At 42.2% G+C, this 19,049-nt stretch overlaps 1 protein-coding gene across 8 annotated transcripts in view; it reads right to left on the minus strand.

Annotated features, from left to right (window-relative positions):
• Positions 1 to 19,049, minus strand: part of kcnab2a (potassium voltage-gated channel subfamily A regulatory beta subunit 2a) — a 175,405-nt gene that overhangs the window by 121,947 nt on the left and 34,409 nt on the right. The window lies entirely within an intron of this gene.

A 19,049-nucleotide genomic window follows, 5' to 3' on the forward strand; every position in this document is an offset into this window, starting at 1 on the left:
AGACATCATGGACGCCACGATGCAGACTGTGGATGAGGACTCCCCCTTCCAGGTGGAGAGCAATGCCTCCGAGGTGGCCCTCGCTGCCTCCCTCAACCAAGGGGGGGGGGGGTGGTGGCGCCCCGCCACTTTCTTCTCCAGGACCCTCCACGGCTCCGACCTAGGGGACTCCGCCATTGAAAAGGAGGCCCAGGCGATTGTGGAAGCGGTACTCCACTGGCGACACTACCTGGCCGGCAGGAGATTCACCCTCCTCATGGACCAGTGGGCCGTTTAACACTACCCATAAGAGCAAGATCAAGAACAACAAGATCCTACGCTGGAGAGTCGAGCTGGCAACCTCCACCTATGACATCCAGTACCGCCCCGGGAAGTTTAATGACTCCCCCGATGCCCTCTCTTGCTGCTGTGCATCTATGCACGATGACAGGCTGCAGGCATTGCATGAGTCCCTCTGTCATCTGGGTATCACCAGGTTGTACCACTTCATTAAGTCCCGAAACCTGCCATACACCATCAGAGCTGTCAGGGACATGACCGAGGCCCGTCGGGTCTGCGCGGAGTGTAAACTCCGCTTCTTCTGCCCGCCCCAGGCCCATGGTGTAAAGGCTACTCGGCCTTCGAGCATCTCAGCATGGACTTAAAAGGCCCCCTGCCTTCCACGAACCGAAACGTCTACTTCCTCATGGTAATGGACGAGTACTCACGCTTCCCTTTCGCTATCCCTTGCGCAGACACCTCCACGGCCACTGTCATCAGGGCCTTGGGGCAGATTTTCACCATGTTTGGCTACACCGCCTTCATCCACAGCGACCACGGTCCTAGTTTCATGAGTGATGAGCTGCGCTAGTACCTGACAGTGAGGGGCATCATGACCAGTCACACGACGAGCTATAACCCGAGAGGCAATGGCAAGTGGAATGCAAGAACAGGATGGTCTGGAAGGCAGCCCTCCTGGCTCTCAGGTCGAAAGGAAAGGCCGTTGAGTACTGGCAGGACGCCCTTCCCGAGGTGCTCCATGCCATTCGGTCGCTGCTGTGCACGACTACCAACGAGACTCCTCACGAACATCTGTTCTCACTCCCCAGGAGGTCGGCAACTGGAATGTCCCTCCCAGTATGGCTCCTGTGTAAGCATGTACGGACACACAAGGCCAAAGCCCTGGTCGAGCAGGTCTTCCTCCGACATGCAAACCACAACTATGTGTATGTTAGGTTCAGCAGTGGCAGGGAGGACACCGTCTCAAGCAGGGACCTGGCACCAGCAGGAGCACCCATCACACCACGCCACCCTCCAGCCCAGGAGGACGCTGAAGGTGATGTTCCCATATCTGGATAATGTCACTATCTGCGGTCGTGACCAGCAGGACCACGATGCTAACCTGAAAAAATTCCTCCAGATGGCCAGGGAGCTGAACCTCACTTACAACAAGGAGAAGTGTGTGTTTAGCACCACCCGTCTTGCCATCCTGGGGTACATCGTGGCCCATGAGTTGTCAGCCATATCCAGAAAGGATGCGCCCATTAGTAGAGTTACTCCTCCCCTGGTCGAGCAGGTCTTCCTCCGACATGCAAACCACAACTATGCGTATGTTAGGTTCGGCAGTGGCAGGGAGGACACCGTCTCAAGCAGGGACCTGGCACCAGCAGGAGCACCCATCACACCACGCCACCCTCCAGCCCAGGATGACGCTGATCGGGCATACATCCCCATCCCCAGGCAGCTATGGGGCACGCAGAACCTTCTTGACCACCAGGGGCCCGCTTCATCCTTGGGAGACGAATCCACCCCCCCACCCATTCAATATAACCCTCATACGTCGACCCCGGACCCCCCTTCGCATGGCACCACACCAGCCACACAGACCCCTGCCGCCAGCACCCCCCCCACTACCCCTCCGACTAGTGACCAGGAGCCAGTCCTAAACGGTCACAGAGACCCCAGCAGCCGCTGGATCGTCTCAATCTGCAAATATTGTATGTATATAGTGGGTGCGATTCCTTATTATTGCCACCACCCCCTCCTCAGGACAATTTTAAAGAAGTGAATTACTGATAAGAAGAGGGAGTCAGACTTCCAGGTCATTGCAATGTTTTCTTTTGTTGCTGTGGACAACGAAATAGATAGGAATTGAATTTGGAATTTAGTTAATTTGTAGCCTTTGTCCATAAAGTTTCCCAGCAGATACAACATTGGATCTGGCAGAAAGGTTACCTTCGTTATTCTAGTTAATATGTCACCCAAATCCTGCCAAAATGGGGCAACCTTTGTGCAGGACCAGGTTGTATGAACAAATGTTCCCTGCTCCACTCCACACCTGAAGCGCATCTCGGTACACCACCGGCCTACTGCAGGGGCCAATCTCTGTACCTGCAGGAGTGTAAGGGGACAGGACAACACCTGGCAGGCTGTCAATCAGTAGGACTGAAGAGACTGAAGAGATCGAGCTCCACCCGGTTGGGTGTCAATCACCCTCCGGGATATAAGCCTGCGCCAGCCTCCCAAAGCTCACTCATTTACTGCAGCTCCAGCCAGCCTGGCTCTGTGGAAGTCTTTGTGGATTAAAACCTGTTGTACAATCTTTACCTTGTGTGTCTGATTCTGGCTAACAGCACACCACACAGGAGTTATTCATTCTACATATAGACTGGTTCAATACAACTTTCTGCACAAGCTCTATCTCACACCACAAAAATTCACAAGGCAAAACCAGAGGTACCGAGATGCGCTTCAGGTGTGGAGTGGAGCAGGGAACATTTGTTCATACAACCTGGTCCTGCACAAAGGTTGCCCCATTTGGGCAGGATTTGGGTGACATATTAACTAGAATAACGAAGGTAACCTTTCTGCCAGATCCAATGTTGTATCTGCTGGGAAACTTTATGGACAAAGGCTACAAATTAATCAAATTCCAAATTCAATTCCTATCTATTTCTTTGTCCACAGCAACAAAAAAAAACATTGCAATGACCTGGAAGTCTGACTCCCTCTTATCATCAGTAAGTGGATTACCGAGATGCATAGCTGTATTCCCATGGAAAAAAGTAACATATAATCTTAGAAACCAACTCAGCACCTTTGTTAAAATATGGCAGCCATATCAGAAGTACACGGGAGGACAGCTGTAGGCACACCGCAATAAAAGACATATGGAGATCTACCAATAGATGGATTAATGAATAATTATATAAGGGGGTGGCTCCATAGCCTCTATGGACACTTACTGGAAGCATCGACTCCACATACAGCCTCTCTCTTTTTTCTTTCTTTTTTTTTCTTGTTTTCTCGGTCTTTCCCTTGTTTTTTCGGAGGGGAAGAGGAATGGGAGGGGGAGAAACACCACATGTATGTAGATTGCTGGAAGATATTGATATATTGTGTAACAGTCAGTGAATGTATCGATATGACTGACATCGTGAGTGTAAAAAGACGAACAGTTTTCTTCTTTGTAAATGATTTATTGTGAATAATGCATATTTTTTGATTTTAAAAGAACTGCACATTTGATCTATACTGGATAAAGCAATAGGAACAATTAGCTACTGTAGTTTCTCATGTGAAATAAAGATAAATAATTAATACAAATCAACAATGAGGAAGAAGACATTTCAAATTCAACTCGTGAACTTCAGATAAAACTTTAACACTGTGTCCTGCAGACACATTTGTAAATCCACATCATTCATAACATCCTCATTACATTCTGAGTTTGTTTTCAGATCAGCTTTTATTTGTATAGATGTAACTAATTACCTCCAATAAATAATGAATGCTTGGAAAGATTGTAATACCATCCATGTTTGGGTCATTTATTCTCACACAATATAGAGTGAATCCAACTTTCCAAAAACAAATTGTTACAAAATGGCTGATGTGATTTGTATTGCGAGGTCACCCTGGTTTTCTATTCCACATCAAGTTACAGTAAGTCCTTCTTATCCTTAGATTGCCCTCGGCATCAAGGATAAGTTACTTTTATTTTGGTTTTGAGAGTTCTGTATGGTTGATGAGGTCAATATGAGAATTTCAGGGGAGGTATTTGACGATCTGAGTAATTTGTAAGATGCTGCTCCCCTTCCACTGTTTATGTAGGGCTTCTGTGTTCTCTTAGTGCATGACTTTGATGTACTCAACACCATCCCGAATGCTGCTTCTCCACTAAGAACAATTATGGGGCACATCCCTAGGGTGTCATTGGAAATGTTGCATTTTTCAAGGAATCTTTGAATACAGCTTTAATTTTTTTTTGTCATTTTGTAAGACATCTGGCATGCAAATAATGTAGCCAGCCCAACAAAGCTGACCAAGAACCATTGCTGTGGATGTTGGTCTAGGCTTTGCGTTGTATTCCATGATAGCATGCATTTCCTGCCAATAGTCATCACATGTCTGTGATGTAAGATGTGGTCCACACTTGCCACATCCTTATTGTGAACCTGCATTGTTGGAGGACCCAAGTATGGGTACTGGCTTCATCACAGCTTGTCTTTATCTTGTGCTTAAATAATAATAAAATAACCTTACATGCAGATACCAATCAAAATATTTAAGATAAAGGAAAACACAGAAGTTGTTCATGGAAGAGGGAGCAAGAAGTAAATGAATTCAAAATCTGCCATTTATAATAATAGGCCAAAGCCACACCTAGAAATAATCAGTAATTTTGCAAAAAGAACTGAACGGGTTCTTCTAAATTTAATATTTAGAATGATGATAGACTAGAGGATGTAATAGTTGCTATTTATATTTTGTTTTAAATATAATTTGCAATTATTTTAAAACATAATGACATTAAAACCAACTTGATTGAATGCAAATGCCTTCCCATATCATTTCAAATCTATTTTTAATTTGAACTATATCATCCAATCTCCACTAATACTTGAAGGACAGAGCAGAAATGTAATCAGTCTTGCACATAAGACTTTTAATAATGGATGAAAATAGATTCTTAATAAATTAAGAGGAGGAAATTCTGACTTATTAATCATTTTTATGCTTACAGCAACACATTGATTTGTTTCCGATGCATTTTGGTGGATGAGTGGAAACTTTTAACAACTAAGAGGATTATTCAAATTTCAATGCAGTTATCAGCACAGCATGTTTTTCTTTTGGAACACTATTCTTTTTCTTTGGCTTGGCTTCGCGGACGAAGATTTATGGAGGGGTAAATGTCCACGTCAGCTGCAGGGTCGTTTGTGGCTGACAAGTCTGATGCGGGACAGGCAGACACAGTTGCAGCGGTTGCAGGGGAAAATTGGTTGGTTGGGGTTGGGTGTTGGGTTTTTCCTCCTTTGTCTTTTGTCAGTGAGGTGGGCTCTGCGGTCTTCTTCAAAGGAGGTTGCTGCCTGCCGAACTGTGAGGCGCCAAGATGCACGGTTTGAGGCGATATCAGCCCACTGGCGGTGGTCAATGTGGCAGGCACCAAGAGATTTCTTTAGGCAATCCTTGTACCTCTTCTTTGGTGCACCTCTGACACGATGGCCAGTGGAGAGCTCGCCATATAACACGGTCTTGGGGAGGCAATGGTCCTCCATTCTGGAGACGTGACCTACCCAGCGCAGTTGGATCTTCAACAGCATGGATTCGATGCTGTCGGCCTCTGCCATCTCGAGTACTTCGATGTTAGGGATGAAGTCGCTCCAATGAATGTTGAGGATGGAGCAGAGACAACGCTGGTGGAAGCGTTCTAGGAGCCGTAGGTGATGCCGGTAGAGGACCCATGATTCGGAGCCGAACAGGAGTGTGGGTATGACAATGGCTCTGTATGACCATGTAAATGTAACAGAACAATGGCACTTATTTTCATTGTTTAATTTTTAAACATTAATAGTCTGTCAATTGTAGCTCAGTTGGTAGTGCTCTTGTTTGATGGAAAAGTTAAAGATTCAAGTTATTCTCCATGAATTTGAGTAAAACAATCCAAGCAAACAATATACTGCCATATGGAGGGAATATAGCATTTTGGAGATGCCATCTTTCAGATAAGACTTAAACTATTCTCTTAAATGCAAGCTCAATGGTCCTGTTGTGAAGAGCAGAATATATTTAGCTGTTTTATTTAACAGTAAAACCATTTATCTGATCATTAACAGTTTCTTGTTGCACCCAAACTGCCGGCCACTGTCCTATAATTTTTGTTTAATTTCAATAATTCATCAGAAATAAACAACACTTTATGCCATCTTGAAGTTGCACACACTCTTGATAAATGTAAGTATTTTTTTAACAAAAATAATCAACTCCAGACAATATCATACCTCATAGTCAGCACAGTATGCAAATTAAAATTATAAAGGATCGACATACAAGCTTGTTACAGTTTCTTGCAGATAATTTAATGGTCATAAACGGGATTGTACCAGAGTAGATTCACAGGTTATCTGAAGAGAAAGTACACAGAGACACACACAATCACCCAAACCACAACCATCCCCAGAAAAAATACACCATACAATTTAGGTATATACTCGTTATAGAACACTTAGCCGCTCAGGCCCTTTAATGAGATCACTGCCAATCGGATTACAAGCCATCATCCATTACAATCAACGTGATCATCTCTCATCATCATGTTTATCAAAAATCTACCTTAAAAATATTTAAATATTCTGCTTCTACCTCCCTGAGGAAGTAATAAATACTCACCACCCTCAGAGAAAAGATCTTGCCTCTTTAGGATCTTAAATAGGTGACCCCTTAATCGTTCTAGATTCTGCTCCATGGAAAACATCCTCTCCATATCCACCCTCAGAATCACCAATTTGCCTTTATTCTAAACTTCAACAAATACAAGACCAGTCTCTACAACGTTCCTCATAAGACAGTCAGTCATTCTTGGTACCAGTCAAACTTTTTCTGATCTGCTTCTAATTCATTAAAATCCTTCCATAAAAAAAATGAAGATAGTACTCCAGATGTGGACTCCCAATGTCTGATTTAACTGAAGCAAAACCTCCCTATCTTGTATTCAATTCATAAACCAATAAACACTAACATTGTAAGTTTCCTCTAATTACATGCCGTGCTTATATACTTCTTTCTTTGGCTTGGCTTCGCGGACGAAGATTTATGGAGGGGGTAAAAAGTCCACGTCAGCTGCAGGCTCGTTTGTGGCTGACAAGTCCGATGCGGGACAGGCAGACACGATTGCAGCGGTTGCAAGGGAAAATTGGTTGGTTGGGGTTGGGTGTTGGGTTTTTCCTCCTTTGCCTTTTGTTCGTGAGGTGGGCTCTGCGGTCTTCTTCAAAGGAGGTTGCTGCCCGCCAAACTGTGAGGCGCCAAGATGCACGGTTTGAGGCGTTATCAGCCCACTGGCGGTGGTCAATGTGGCAGGCACCAAGAGATTTCTTTAGGCAGTCCTTGTACCTTTTCTTTGGTGCACCTCTGTCATGGTGGCCAGTGGAGAGCTCGCCATATAACACGATCTTGGGAAGGCGATGGTCCTCCATTCTGGAGACGTGACCCATCCAGCGCAGCTGGATCTTCAGCAGCGTGGACTCGATGCTGTCAACCTCTGCCATCTCGAGTACTTCGACGTTAGGGGTGTACTATACTAGCCTTTTGCTAACTATGTACTATGACACTGTGATCTTGCTGCACCTCAGAACTCTGCAATCTCTCGCCATTTAGGTCAGAGCTGATTTGTTTGTCTACTAAAAGGGCAATTTCTCATATTCCCATATTATACACTGGCAGGATTTTGCAAGTCATAGCTTAACCCTTTGTAGTCTGTATATGTTCTCAACAACTTAATTTCCCACAAATCTTTTCAGCAAATTTAGAAATGAAACTATTTTTTGCAGTTTTCTGAATTACAGGGCATCTAGCATCATTTACTGTCACACCACTTGTTACATCTTGCCAACCAGTAAAATATCAATTTAAGGTTAATCTCTAATTACCATTAGCAATCAAGTTTCTACACACACCTACATACAATATTATATCTTGCAGCGGGAGAACACAAATAAGGCCATATGCACACCAATATTTTTTTTCCGATTGAGACAAGAAAACGCAGATGCTAGAATCTGAAGCAAAAAATAAACTGCATGAATTCAGTGAGTCAAGCACATATGAAGGCAAAGACAGGCTAAACTCAATTTGTTGGAGGAAGGTAGCATGTCAAGCAACATCAGTAGGAGAAAAATCACTCCTTCCCACCACTCCATTCCCCTGGTACTTTCTCCTGCAACCACAGGAAGTTTAACACTTGCTCTTACACCTTCTCAGTCACCACCATCCAGGGTCCCAAAAGGACCTTCTGCATGAGGCAAAGATTCACATATGCCTCCTCTCCCTAAGTAGCCTCCTCTAAATTGGTGAGGTCAAATGCAGGCTTGGGGACAATTTTGCAAAGTTACTACATTCTGTCCTCAATGGCCATCCTAATCAGCCCATTTCAATTCCCCTTCCCAATTCTGATAACAACTTGCCTTTCCTGGGCATTCTCCACTCTTAGAGTGATGTCCGTGGTTATCTACAGGGGCAACAACTCATATTCCACCAGGACAGTCTGCAGGGCAAAAGTGTGAACGTCCAATTTCAGTCAACATCCTATCTCTCTCTTCTCAACCACTTCCATTCTTTTCTCTTTCCCTCCTCTATTTTAGTTCTCTTTCTCACAGCTTCCTCCCCACCGCCCCCCCCGCCATCCATTCTCATTCCCCTCCTGCTTTGGTTCCTTTCTCTTTCACCCCCATTTCCCACCTTTGGATTCTTCCCTTCCCACTTCTCTTCAGTCCCATCCAGTTTCTCATTCTGTCATCATTATCATCTTCTCATCAGATTCCAGCATGAGCAGCCTTTGTCCCTACTTATCACCCTCCTCACCCTCTATGACTCATCTTTCTCCATCTCATCCCTTTGCCTCTCCCTCTGTCTGGCATCTGCCAGTCAACTGCCTCTGCCCATCATCCTTCACCTCTCACTGGTCCCATTCCTAGCCCTCCCAACCTGACCTCATTGTACCAGCCTCCTCTTCTCCACATTCGCAGCCCTGATGAGGGCTCCAGTCCACAATGTAGACCATTCTTTTTCTCCCATTAATCCTGCTTACAGTTCAGTATTTAACACCATCACCCCCTTAAAACTGATCACCAAACTCCAAGATCTGGGAGTTAACACCCCATTGTGTAATTGGATCATGGATTTCCTCACCTACAGACCACAATCAGTGAAGATTGGTAAGAACTTTTCCTCCACGATCTCCATCCATCAGTACCAGAGCACCACAGGGCTGTGTTATTAGCCCCCTGTACTATTCACTTTACACTTACGACTGTTTAGTTCAGTATGAGAATAATACCATCTACCATGGTAGTGGTTTGTATAGAGGAAGGGGATGAGTCAGGAACCAGGCTGGAGATTGAAAACTTGGCTGAATGGTGCACCAATAACAACCTTGCACTCAATGTCACCAAAACTGAGGAGCTGATTGTTGACTTCAGGAAAGGAAAGCCAGATGTACACAATCCAGTGATCATTGGGGGATCAGAGGAGGAGAGGATGAGCATATTTAAGTTCTTGGGAGTCACTATCTCGGAGGATCTTTCCTGGACCCAACCCACCAATGGTATCGTGAAGAAAGCATGTCAGCGCCTCTACTTCCTCAGGAGTTTGTGGAAGGTTGGTGTAACACCAGAAACCCTGGCAAATTTCTACAGAGGTGTGGTGGAAAATGTGCTGACCAGCTGCATCAGGGTCTGGTATAGGAACACCAATAACCCTGGGCATAAAGCCCATGGCATTACAGGCAAAAACCTCTCCACTATTAGGTACATCTACAGGGAGTGATGCTGTTGGTGGACAGCAGCAATCATCAAAGACCCACACCACCCAGCACATGATCTGTTCTTGCTGCTGCCATAAGGTGCCACAAAACTCACACCACCAGGTTCAGGAACAGCACGACCACTGTAGTTTACTTCTTGAATTACTAATTGATGGTCATTCTGCTGTGCCCACAGGAAAAAGGAATCTCAGAATTGTCTGTGATACCATGTATGTACTCTGACAATAAATCTGAAATCTGAACCCACCGATTTCCTCCAGCAGATTGTGTTCAGCCTCAGATTCCAGCAACTTCCTTCTTCTGTGTGTCTCAAGGCAAAGGGACGGTTAACGTTTTGGATCAAGACCCTGCATCAGGACAATTTTCATAATTGCTCCCCCGACATCAAGACTTCACGGATCAATTTAATTTACATTAAAGTCTGACCTATGAAAATGCATTCAAACCTGGCCACATGGTGCTGTCATCATTCAGCAGAAACAATGATCTTGAGCTCACCTTTCGCACTCATTTTTAGCTCCCCAATTCCTATTCCTAGTGCTGTATTTAACCTCATTGAACCTCCTTCCTGAAGAATCATTTAAAGCATTTTATACCAGTGTCACATTTAAGTTTCTTTCCCAGGCCTGCCTCCTGTGCTGTGTTTATGCTTCCAGAGCCTCCCACCATTGCTGTGTTTAACTTCCCCCTACATCTCTCCTGCACTCCCATCTGTGCTCGAAAGAAAAAAAGTGATATACATTATAAAGTTATTGAAAAGAGGTCGATGGAATATTTTTATGTCAGTCACATAGATAAAATGATTTGCTTGATATGCATTGTGGTTTACGCAGATGGGCAGCACAGTTAGCGCCGCACCATTACAGTATCAATAACCCAGGTTTGAATCTGGTGCTGTCTGTAAAGCACCAGAGTCTGCGTGGATTTCCTCCAGGAAATCCCACCATTTACAGTGTACCAGGGGTCATAGGTAATTGGGCAGCATGGGCTCTTGGGTCAAAAGGGCCTGTACCGTGCTGCATGTCCAAATTTAAATTTAAGAATATAGAAGGGACTACAAGACAAAACACCAAGAAAGGTTCACCTAATATACAAGTCAATGGAAGAAGAAAATGATTGAGCAGTTGAAAAAAATACCTCGTTTTCCAGCTAAACATTTTCAAAAGGAACTCTAAAATATTGCCACTGTGAAAAGGCAGCTACCAAGTATCTGATCTTAAAAGAAAAATAACAAGATAGGAAGCCTTTTACAGTGGAAGAGCTTTGTATGTGTGCATACCACAGTAGTCAAGGAAATAGACCGGAAAGGTGAGTGAACCTACTATCGATGACAGTTACAGGTCACAAGCAACAGCCTACTTCCACATTTTTATGCTTTAATATAACTTTGAAGAACTACAGTTGTGGTAGTTACAGCCAAATTGCTTACTTCAATATTACAAATGGGGTTGCATGGTATGAAAGATATGATTGCTGGGGCAGACAGTTTTATGTCTGCAAAATAGATTCCGGGTCTGGATTTAAAGTGGTAACATTTGAAGTACGTCGCCACTGGTAGTAAAATGGGGGAAATGCGAGATTGATAGATAATTAAATACCACCGCAGTATCAAAGGGCAAAGCAAGACCAATCAGATTACACCATATTATTCATCAATAGTTACTTTGTGAAAAAGTATTGGACTTTGAAGGGATTGTGAAAATTCTGCTGTCAATAGTTAATTTTAAGTGCTCGTAATTCCAAAAGTATTTGGGGAAAAAACTGACGCGTTGTGGTGGGGCATGTAACTCAACAGCATATTCAGTGCCCCAGTTGAGGCGGAATGCTGAGAAGATTCTTGGAGCGGTGCACCAAAATCTCAACACATTAATGAATTAAATAGGCAGAAGCTAAACAAACCTTTTGATAGCTCACAGTTATAGAAGCTTTCTTTTGTAAGTGACTTGGCACATAAATGATCTCAGCATTAAGTTGCTGGGTAAAAGAAATCTCATCAGCAATTTACACAGCCATATGAAAATCTGCAAAACTGCAACTATTTAGTAAGCAGTTAGCTGAAGACAAACCAACTCCAAGAACCAAATTCTGGATTTCAAAAAGACAGAGCATTGAAAAAGCTTGCATCGTAACTAGAGCAATTTTCTGAAAGATTCCAAGTTTTCCAGTGACACTATGCTGACACACAACCTTTTGCAAATCCATATGCATCCATTCAGCACCAGACTCGCTATAAATGGAACTCATTGATCTCCATATGATACTTTGAAGGACATGTACAAAGTGATTTGATTGAAATCTTAAAGCCCCACCAAAGTGACATTTTTTTAATGTCCAAAATAAAGATGTGCAGGTATTTATACATTAAGGTATAGATATTTTCATAGGTTATGACAGTCAAAATAAGGTTTAATTAATAAAATCTGAACATCATCTGCACATTGGAGCATGTACATTGCCGTTTCCAAACATCTGGTCAGTTAGTGCACACATCACACTGAGGCTTTCTTTGATGAAGGGCTCAAGCCTGAAACGTCAGTTATATATCTCTGCCCTTGCTACATAAATGACACTGGTTTGACCTGCTGAGTTTCTGCTGCATTTTGTATTTTTACCTCAACCACGGTGTCTACAGAATTTGTGTTTTACTTCTTCAGGCTTTCAGAGAACAATTCCTTCATAAGGCCCAAGGAATATGAGTATGTTTGATAATTGTCATCAAAAACATTTAGGGAGCCTTGTTGTACTCTATGACTTTCTATGTTCAGTCCAAGGTAACATATCAAATGCCCTGTGAAATGTTTTAGTACATCCACCACTTCATAGACTGTTTCATACTAGCAGTTTAACTTGTTTCAAATAAAGGAATTATATTTGCTATTTTTTAATTAAATGGAACCTTTCCAGACACTACTGGTAGTTAATTTTGGAAAAATAAAACCATGGATTAACTATCACACTGGGCATTTTTAAAAATAAACAATCCCAAGGTGAAATACATCAGGATTTGGATATTTGTCAACCCACACCTCCGATAATTTGCCCATCCCCACTTTTCCAGTGACTCATTTGTCCCAAGTTCCAGTGACCTGCCCTTGGATTTTTTTTCACTATTTAGAATGAATGCATTCTGAAAGATACCATTGAATGTCTTCCACTGCATCTCAAAATAACTATCTCTGAATCTAATTTGTCTGTACACTTTAGCAGCTTTGCTTCCATGCCCTCATAATTGCATATATTGATGCTTAAATACTAGCCTTCGACCCATTTTTCTAAACCTCAAACTAAATACTGTATTAAATTTAATCACATTATGAGAGTTGAACCTAGGGGTGACTTCATGATGAGGTAAGTAATTAATCTCATCTCACTGGACAATACTTTGTTCAGTATTCTCTGGCTGGCTCCAGAACATGCTGTCCTCGGAAACACCAACTCTTCATCTGCATTTCCCCAACTGATGGTTTCTGTAAGTATAAACTCCCCCCAGGTTTATTGCTATATCTGACAGGATCAAATTAATGTTTTATATACTATTCTACCATGTGGCTACTGTAAGATGGTTTGTAGACTTCTGCAGACTGTGACAAAGAGCTATGCAACATGGAAACAGGACCTTCGGCTCAACATATTAGTTAGTGCCATGGTTAGCATAGAAGTTAGTGCAACACTGTTACAGCGCCAGCGATCGGGACAAGGGTTCGAATCCCATTGTGTCTGTAAAGAGTTTGTATGTTCTCCCCATATCTGCATGGGTTTCCTTCAGGTACTCTGGTTTCCACCCACTGTTCAAAACGTACCCGGTGATGTAGGTCAATTGGATGAAATTGGGCAAATGGGCTCATGCGCTGAAAGGACCTGTATGCAGTATGTCTAAATTAAATTATATCCATGCTGACCAAGTTTATTATCTGAGCCAGTTCTATTTGCCCACTATTGGCCATATCCCACTAAATCTTCCCTATCCATGTATCTGCCCAAATCTCTTTAAAATGTTGTGATAGTATCTGCCTCTATACCCTCTTCTGGCAGCTTGTTCCATTTATTCAACATCCTACATGTTTAAAAGTTGCCCCTCAGCTCCCTTTTAAACCATTCATGTTAAGCCTTTGGACTCTCCTAACCGACAACAATCTGAACTCATGATTTTCTATCTCTACAAGGTCAGCCCTCATCCTCCTATGCTCCTGGGGGGAAAAAAAAACTCCTAGCCTATCCAATCTCTCCTTATAACCCAAGCCCTCCAACCCCAGTAACATCCTTATGAATCTTTTATCCAACTTAATGACATTCTTCCTTCATCCAGGTAACCAGAAATCTGGCCTCACCAACATCTTGTACAGCTGTAATATGTCATCCCAGCTCCTAACTGAAGAAGGCAAGCCTGTCAAATGCCTTCTTCACCAATGCGTCAACACCTTGGGGAATTATATATCTGTGTCCCCAGTTCTCTCTGTTTCACATTTTCTAGGGCCCTGCTGCCTTTGACTTAGACTTACCAAATGCAACATCTCACACTTATCCAAATTAAACTCCATCTGCCATTCCTCAGCTAGTTGATCAAGATTCCAATGTAGCCTAACAGAACATTTTTTTTTACTGTCCACTATATCAGTTTCAGTATCATCCACAGACTTGTCAATCATGCCAACTGTATTCTCATGAAGTTGTTAATATGAATAACAACCCTGCATTGATCCCTACAGCACACCACAGGTCACCAATCTAGATTACAACCCTCCACTACCATCCTGACTCCTACCGCCAAACCCATTCTGTATCCAATTAGCTATCTCACCCTGGATCCCAAGTGATCTAACTTTCTAGACCAACCTTCATGCTGCAACTTGCCAAGATGCCATGCCTTTATTCTTTTTTACCTCCATCCAAACTGATTCAACCTCTTGGGTTCCTGAACATAGTTCATGCTTCTCTATTGTACCAAGACCATAATCATTAAGCAGTCATTGTTTCATTTTTCTCTCCTAAATATTGTGTAATGTTCAGTATTCAGATTTAAATTAATGACATTTTACAACCTTGTTTCTGTAACTATACAAATTTATTTCCACGTGCACTCTCAGAACCTTTTAATTCTAATGCTCTACATTCAGATGCAGTCTTCAGATTTATAATATTTTTGTAATCTGTATCTCTATCAATTGATTTACTCAGATTTTTACTCCAGCTTTCCCAATCATTTCACTCTAATTCTTACACTCTGGCCTCTCCACTTTTTTTGGTTTATCACATTTCTGCAACTTTAATCATTTGCCCCACTATTTAATTTTAAATCCTATTTATGTGACTCACTAAAACACTAGTCATAGTACCTTTCCTGTCCGAGTCTCAGTTGTGCAGCTCTCACTTTTTTTCCCCCAAGATATACAGCATGGTAACAAGGCATTTCGGCCCACGAGTTGAGCTGCCCAATTTACCTCCAATTAACATACAATTCGGGTTTCAAATGTTGGGAGGAAACCGGAGTCCCTAGGGAAAACCCACGCAGGCACTGGGAGAACATACAGGATTTGAACCCCAGTCCTGATCGCTGGGGCTGTAAAGGCATTGCGCTAACCGCTACACCAACCTACATTAGTGCTAGTCCTCCATGAACCTCATTCCATCTCTACTACACCGTTCTTAGAAATGCACATTCATTTCTCTAATCTTATTTGTCTCGTGCCAATTTGATAAACAGATTATGACTTTCAGGATCTGCTTCTTAATTTGTTGCCTACATCCTCAACTTCAATTCTACAAGCATCCTTGCTTCTTTCATGGGCTGCAACTGGATCCACTCCATTCCACTAAACAGGTACCTTTAAACCTGTCAATAGAATGGAAGAGATTTCTAAACACTTTTGCTGCAGAGCTGAGTATTAGTCCTTAATATCACCACATTTTTGTTTGCTTCCTCCATTTGAATGATTTCCTCTATCACAGTTCGCTCATCCAATCTGTAGCTCCCAGTCATCCAAAAAAGTTGGAGAACTTCAGAACCCACGGGTAACTGACAAGAGCAAGGCTCTTGAGCTCTGAAACATAGAAGATAGGAGCAGGAGTAGGTCATTCGGCCCTTCGAGCCTGCTCCGCCATTCAATGAGATCATGGCTGATCTTAAAGTTCAGTACCCCAACCCCGCCTTCTCACTGTAACCCCTAATTCCCTTATACTGAAGAAATATATCTAATTCCCTCTTAAATATATTCAATGAGCCTGCCTCTACTGCTCTCTGTGGCAATGAATTCCACAGATTCACCACCCTCTGGGTAAAGAAATTCCTCCTCATCTCGGTCCTAAATGGTTTGCCTATTATCCTTGAACCATGGCCCCGGGTTCTGGACTCCCCCACCATTTGAAACATCCCTTCTGCATCCATTCTGTCCAGTCCTGCCAAAATTTTATATGTCTCTATGAGATCCCCTATCAATCTTCTAAACTCCAGCGAGTACAATCCCAAATTGCGCAATCTTTCCTCGTAAGTTATTCCTGCCATTCCAGGTAACAGCCTGGTGAATTGCCTCCATTGCAAGAACATCCTTCCTCAAATAAGGCGACCAAAACTGCACACAATACTCCAGGTGTTCTCTCACCAAGGCTTCGTACAGCTGCAGTAAGGTATCCTTTTTCCTATACTCAAACCCTCTTCATATGAAGGCCAACATACCATTAGCCTTTTTAACTGCCTGCTGTACCTGTATGTTCACCTTCAGTGACTGGTGCACAAGAACCCCTAGGTCTCTCTGCACTTCTCCATCTCCCAATCTATTGCCATTCAAATAGTAATCCACTTTCCAGTTTGTATTTCCAAAGTGGATAACCTCACATTTATCCACATTGTAGTGCATTTGCCATGTATCTGCCCAGTCCCCCAATTTATTCAAATCACACTGGAGCTTCCTGAACCCCTCTTCAGTGCACACAACCCCTCCTAGCTTAGTGTCATCTGCAAATTTGGAGATATTACATCCAATCCCCTCATTTAGGTCATTAATGTAAATTGTGAACAGCTGGGGTCCCAGTACAGATCCCTGTGGCACCCCACTGGTCACCACTTGCCACTCAGAAAACGAGCCATTTATCTGCCAGCTAGTTCTTAATCCACATCAATACCTTGGCCCCAATCCCATGAGCCTTGATTTTGCATGCTAGTCATTTATGTGAGACCTTATCGAAGGCCTTTTGGAAGTCCAGGATCACCACATCCACTGGCTCTCCCCATCTATTTTACCTGTCACCATCTCAAAGAATTCCAATAGATTTGTCAAGCACGATTTACCTTTTGTAAATCCATATTGACTCTGTCCGATCCCTTCTCTGCTAGTCATATGCTCCGCTATTACATCCTTAATAATGGATTCCATCATTTTGCCCATTACTGATGTAAGGTTCACTGGCCTATAAATCACCGCTTTTTCTCTACCCCCATTTTTAAATAGTGGGGTAATATTAGCTACCCTCCAATCCATGGGTACTGATCCTGAGTCTATCGAGTTCTGGAAAATAATTCTTAAAGCATCTGCTATCTGAATGTCCACTTCTTTAAGTACCCTAAGATGTAGATTATCAGGCCTTTGGGATTTATCGGCCTTCAATTTCCCCAAGACCAGGTCCTTAGATATACTGATTTCTTTCAGCTCCTCCCTTGCATTAGTCTCTATGTTTCCCATCATCCTTGGGAGGTTATTTGTATCCTCTCATGTGAAAACAGAACTAAAATAAGAATTTAATTGGACTGCCATTTCCTTATTCCCCATTATATATTCCCCTGATTCTGACTGCAAGGGACCTACTCTGGATTTCACCAATCTTTTCCTCTTGTCATATCTATAAAAGCTTTTGCAGTTGGTTTTTATGCTTGGGGCCAGCTTACTTTCGTAATTTATTTTTGCCCTCTTGATTAATCCCTTTGTCCTCCTTTGCTGCATCTTGAACTATTCCCAGTCTTCGGATTTGGTACTTTTTTTGGCCAATTGATATGCTCTCTCTTTGGACCTAATGTGTCTCTAATTTCCCTTGTTATCCACGGTTGAGTCACCTTTTCTGGTTTACTTTTATGCTAAACCGGTATAAACGATTTCTGCAATTCTTCCATTAGATCATTAGATCACTGGATCCTCTTTCCTTTGTCACTTCCAGTCATACTTCTCTTTTCAAATTTTGAACAAACTTTCCAAAAGTGTCTTACCAGTTAAACATGTAAAGTAGCTCAAGGAATAAGACGTGTATTTTTGGTCATGTGGGGATAGGAAGAAAATTATTTTCTTAGAAAATCTCCACAAGCATTCACATTGTTCTGACTTATCTTATAAGCAGGCAAATTGGGACAGGTCTCAAACTAGGAACAAGAGTCAGTTTTGGAAGTGGCTAAATGAGAGTTAGATTCATTTCAATTAAAGCAAACATTTTTTTCTGATGAATTAAACATACCACAGGGTGAATTCAGTTTATAATGAACTCCAAACAAGCTATTGAAATAATTTGTGTCATCTTAACCAATGATCACTAAAGTTTAGTACATGATCAAACTTCATCCACATTATTCTGCAAAACCCACAACTTTAATTTGAGCTCTTTAACGTAGTTGACTTTGGACTTACTGCTTTGCAAGAATCTTCTAAGCAATCTATCAGCATACCAAATGTATAAAAAACCTTGATGTGGAGGTAGTATTTCTATGTTTGCTCAAGGCACAAAGAGAACCCCTCAATTGTTGAGATTTCCATCGTTTATCTTATTGAATGTTAAATCTAGAATTGGTATTTATGGGTGTGTTTTATGCACTGTAAACTTTTCTCCCCAGGAGATTTAATTTAAAAAAACTGAATTTTGTTCTGTCTAGAGATAAATGAGCAAGGATTAAAATATCTTTTAAAATATTGTTTTTAATTGTTTATTTTCAGATCAAAACCAAGCATGAAGCACAATTCTGGGGCAAAATCTAGTTTTTCATTTAAATTTCTACCAGATTCCATGCATGTATTTTTAAGGGAGAAATAATATTCAAAGTAGTTTAAATGTAATGTTTTGTCATTTGTGAGGCAAATCTAAATAATTAAAGCAATTAGAATTTTAGTCCTTTACCAGTACTTAACCAAGAATTGAAATTCAAAAATTTGTCTTAAAAGTATGCCACGAAATAGAGGCAAAAAATCTCAGATTTACAAACTTACTTTGCTCTTCTCTTACTCTATATTCCTGACATGTGTACAATTTACAACATTCAATATTATCCTAAAAAAGAGCA

The sequence above is a fragment of the Narcine bancroftii genome, chromosome 2, assembly GCF_036971445.1.
Source record: "Narcine bancroftii isolate sNarBan1 chromosome 2, sNarBan1.hap1, whole genome shotgun sequence".
Lineage (NCBI taxonomy): Eukaryota > Metazoa > Chordata > Chondrichthyes > Torpediniformes > Narcinidae > Narcine > Narcine bancroftii.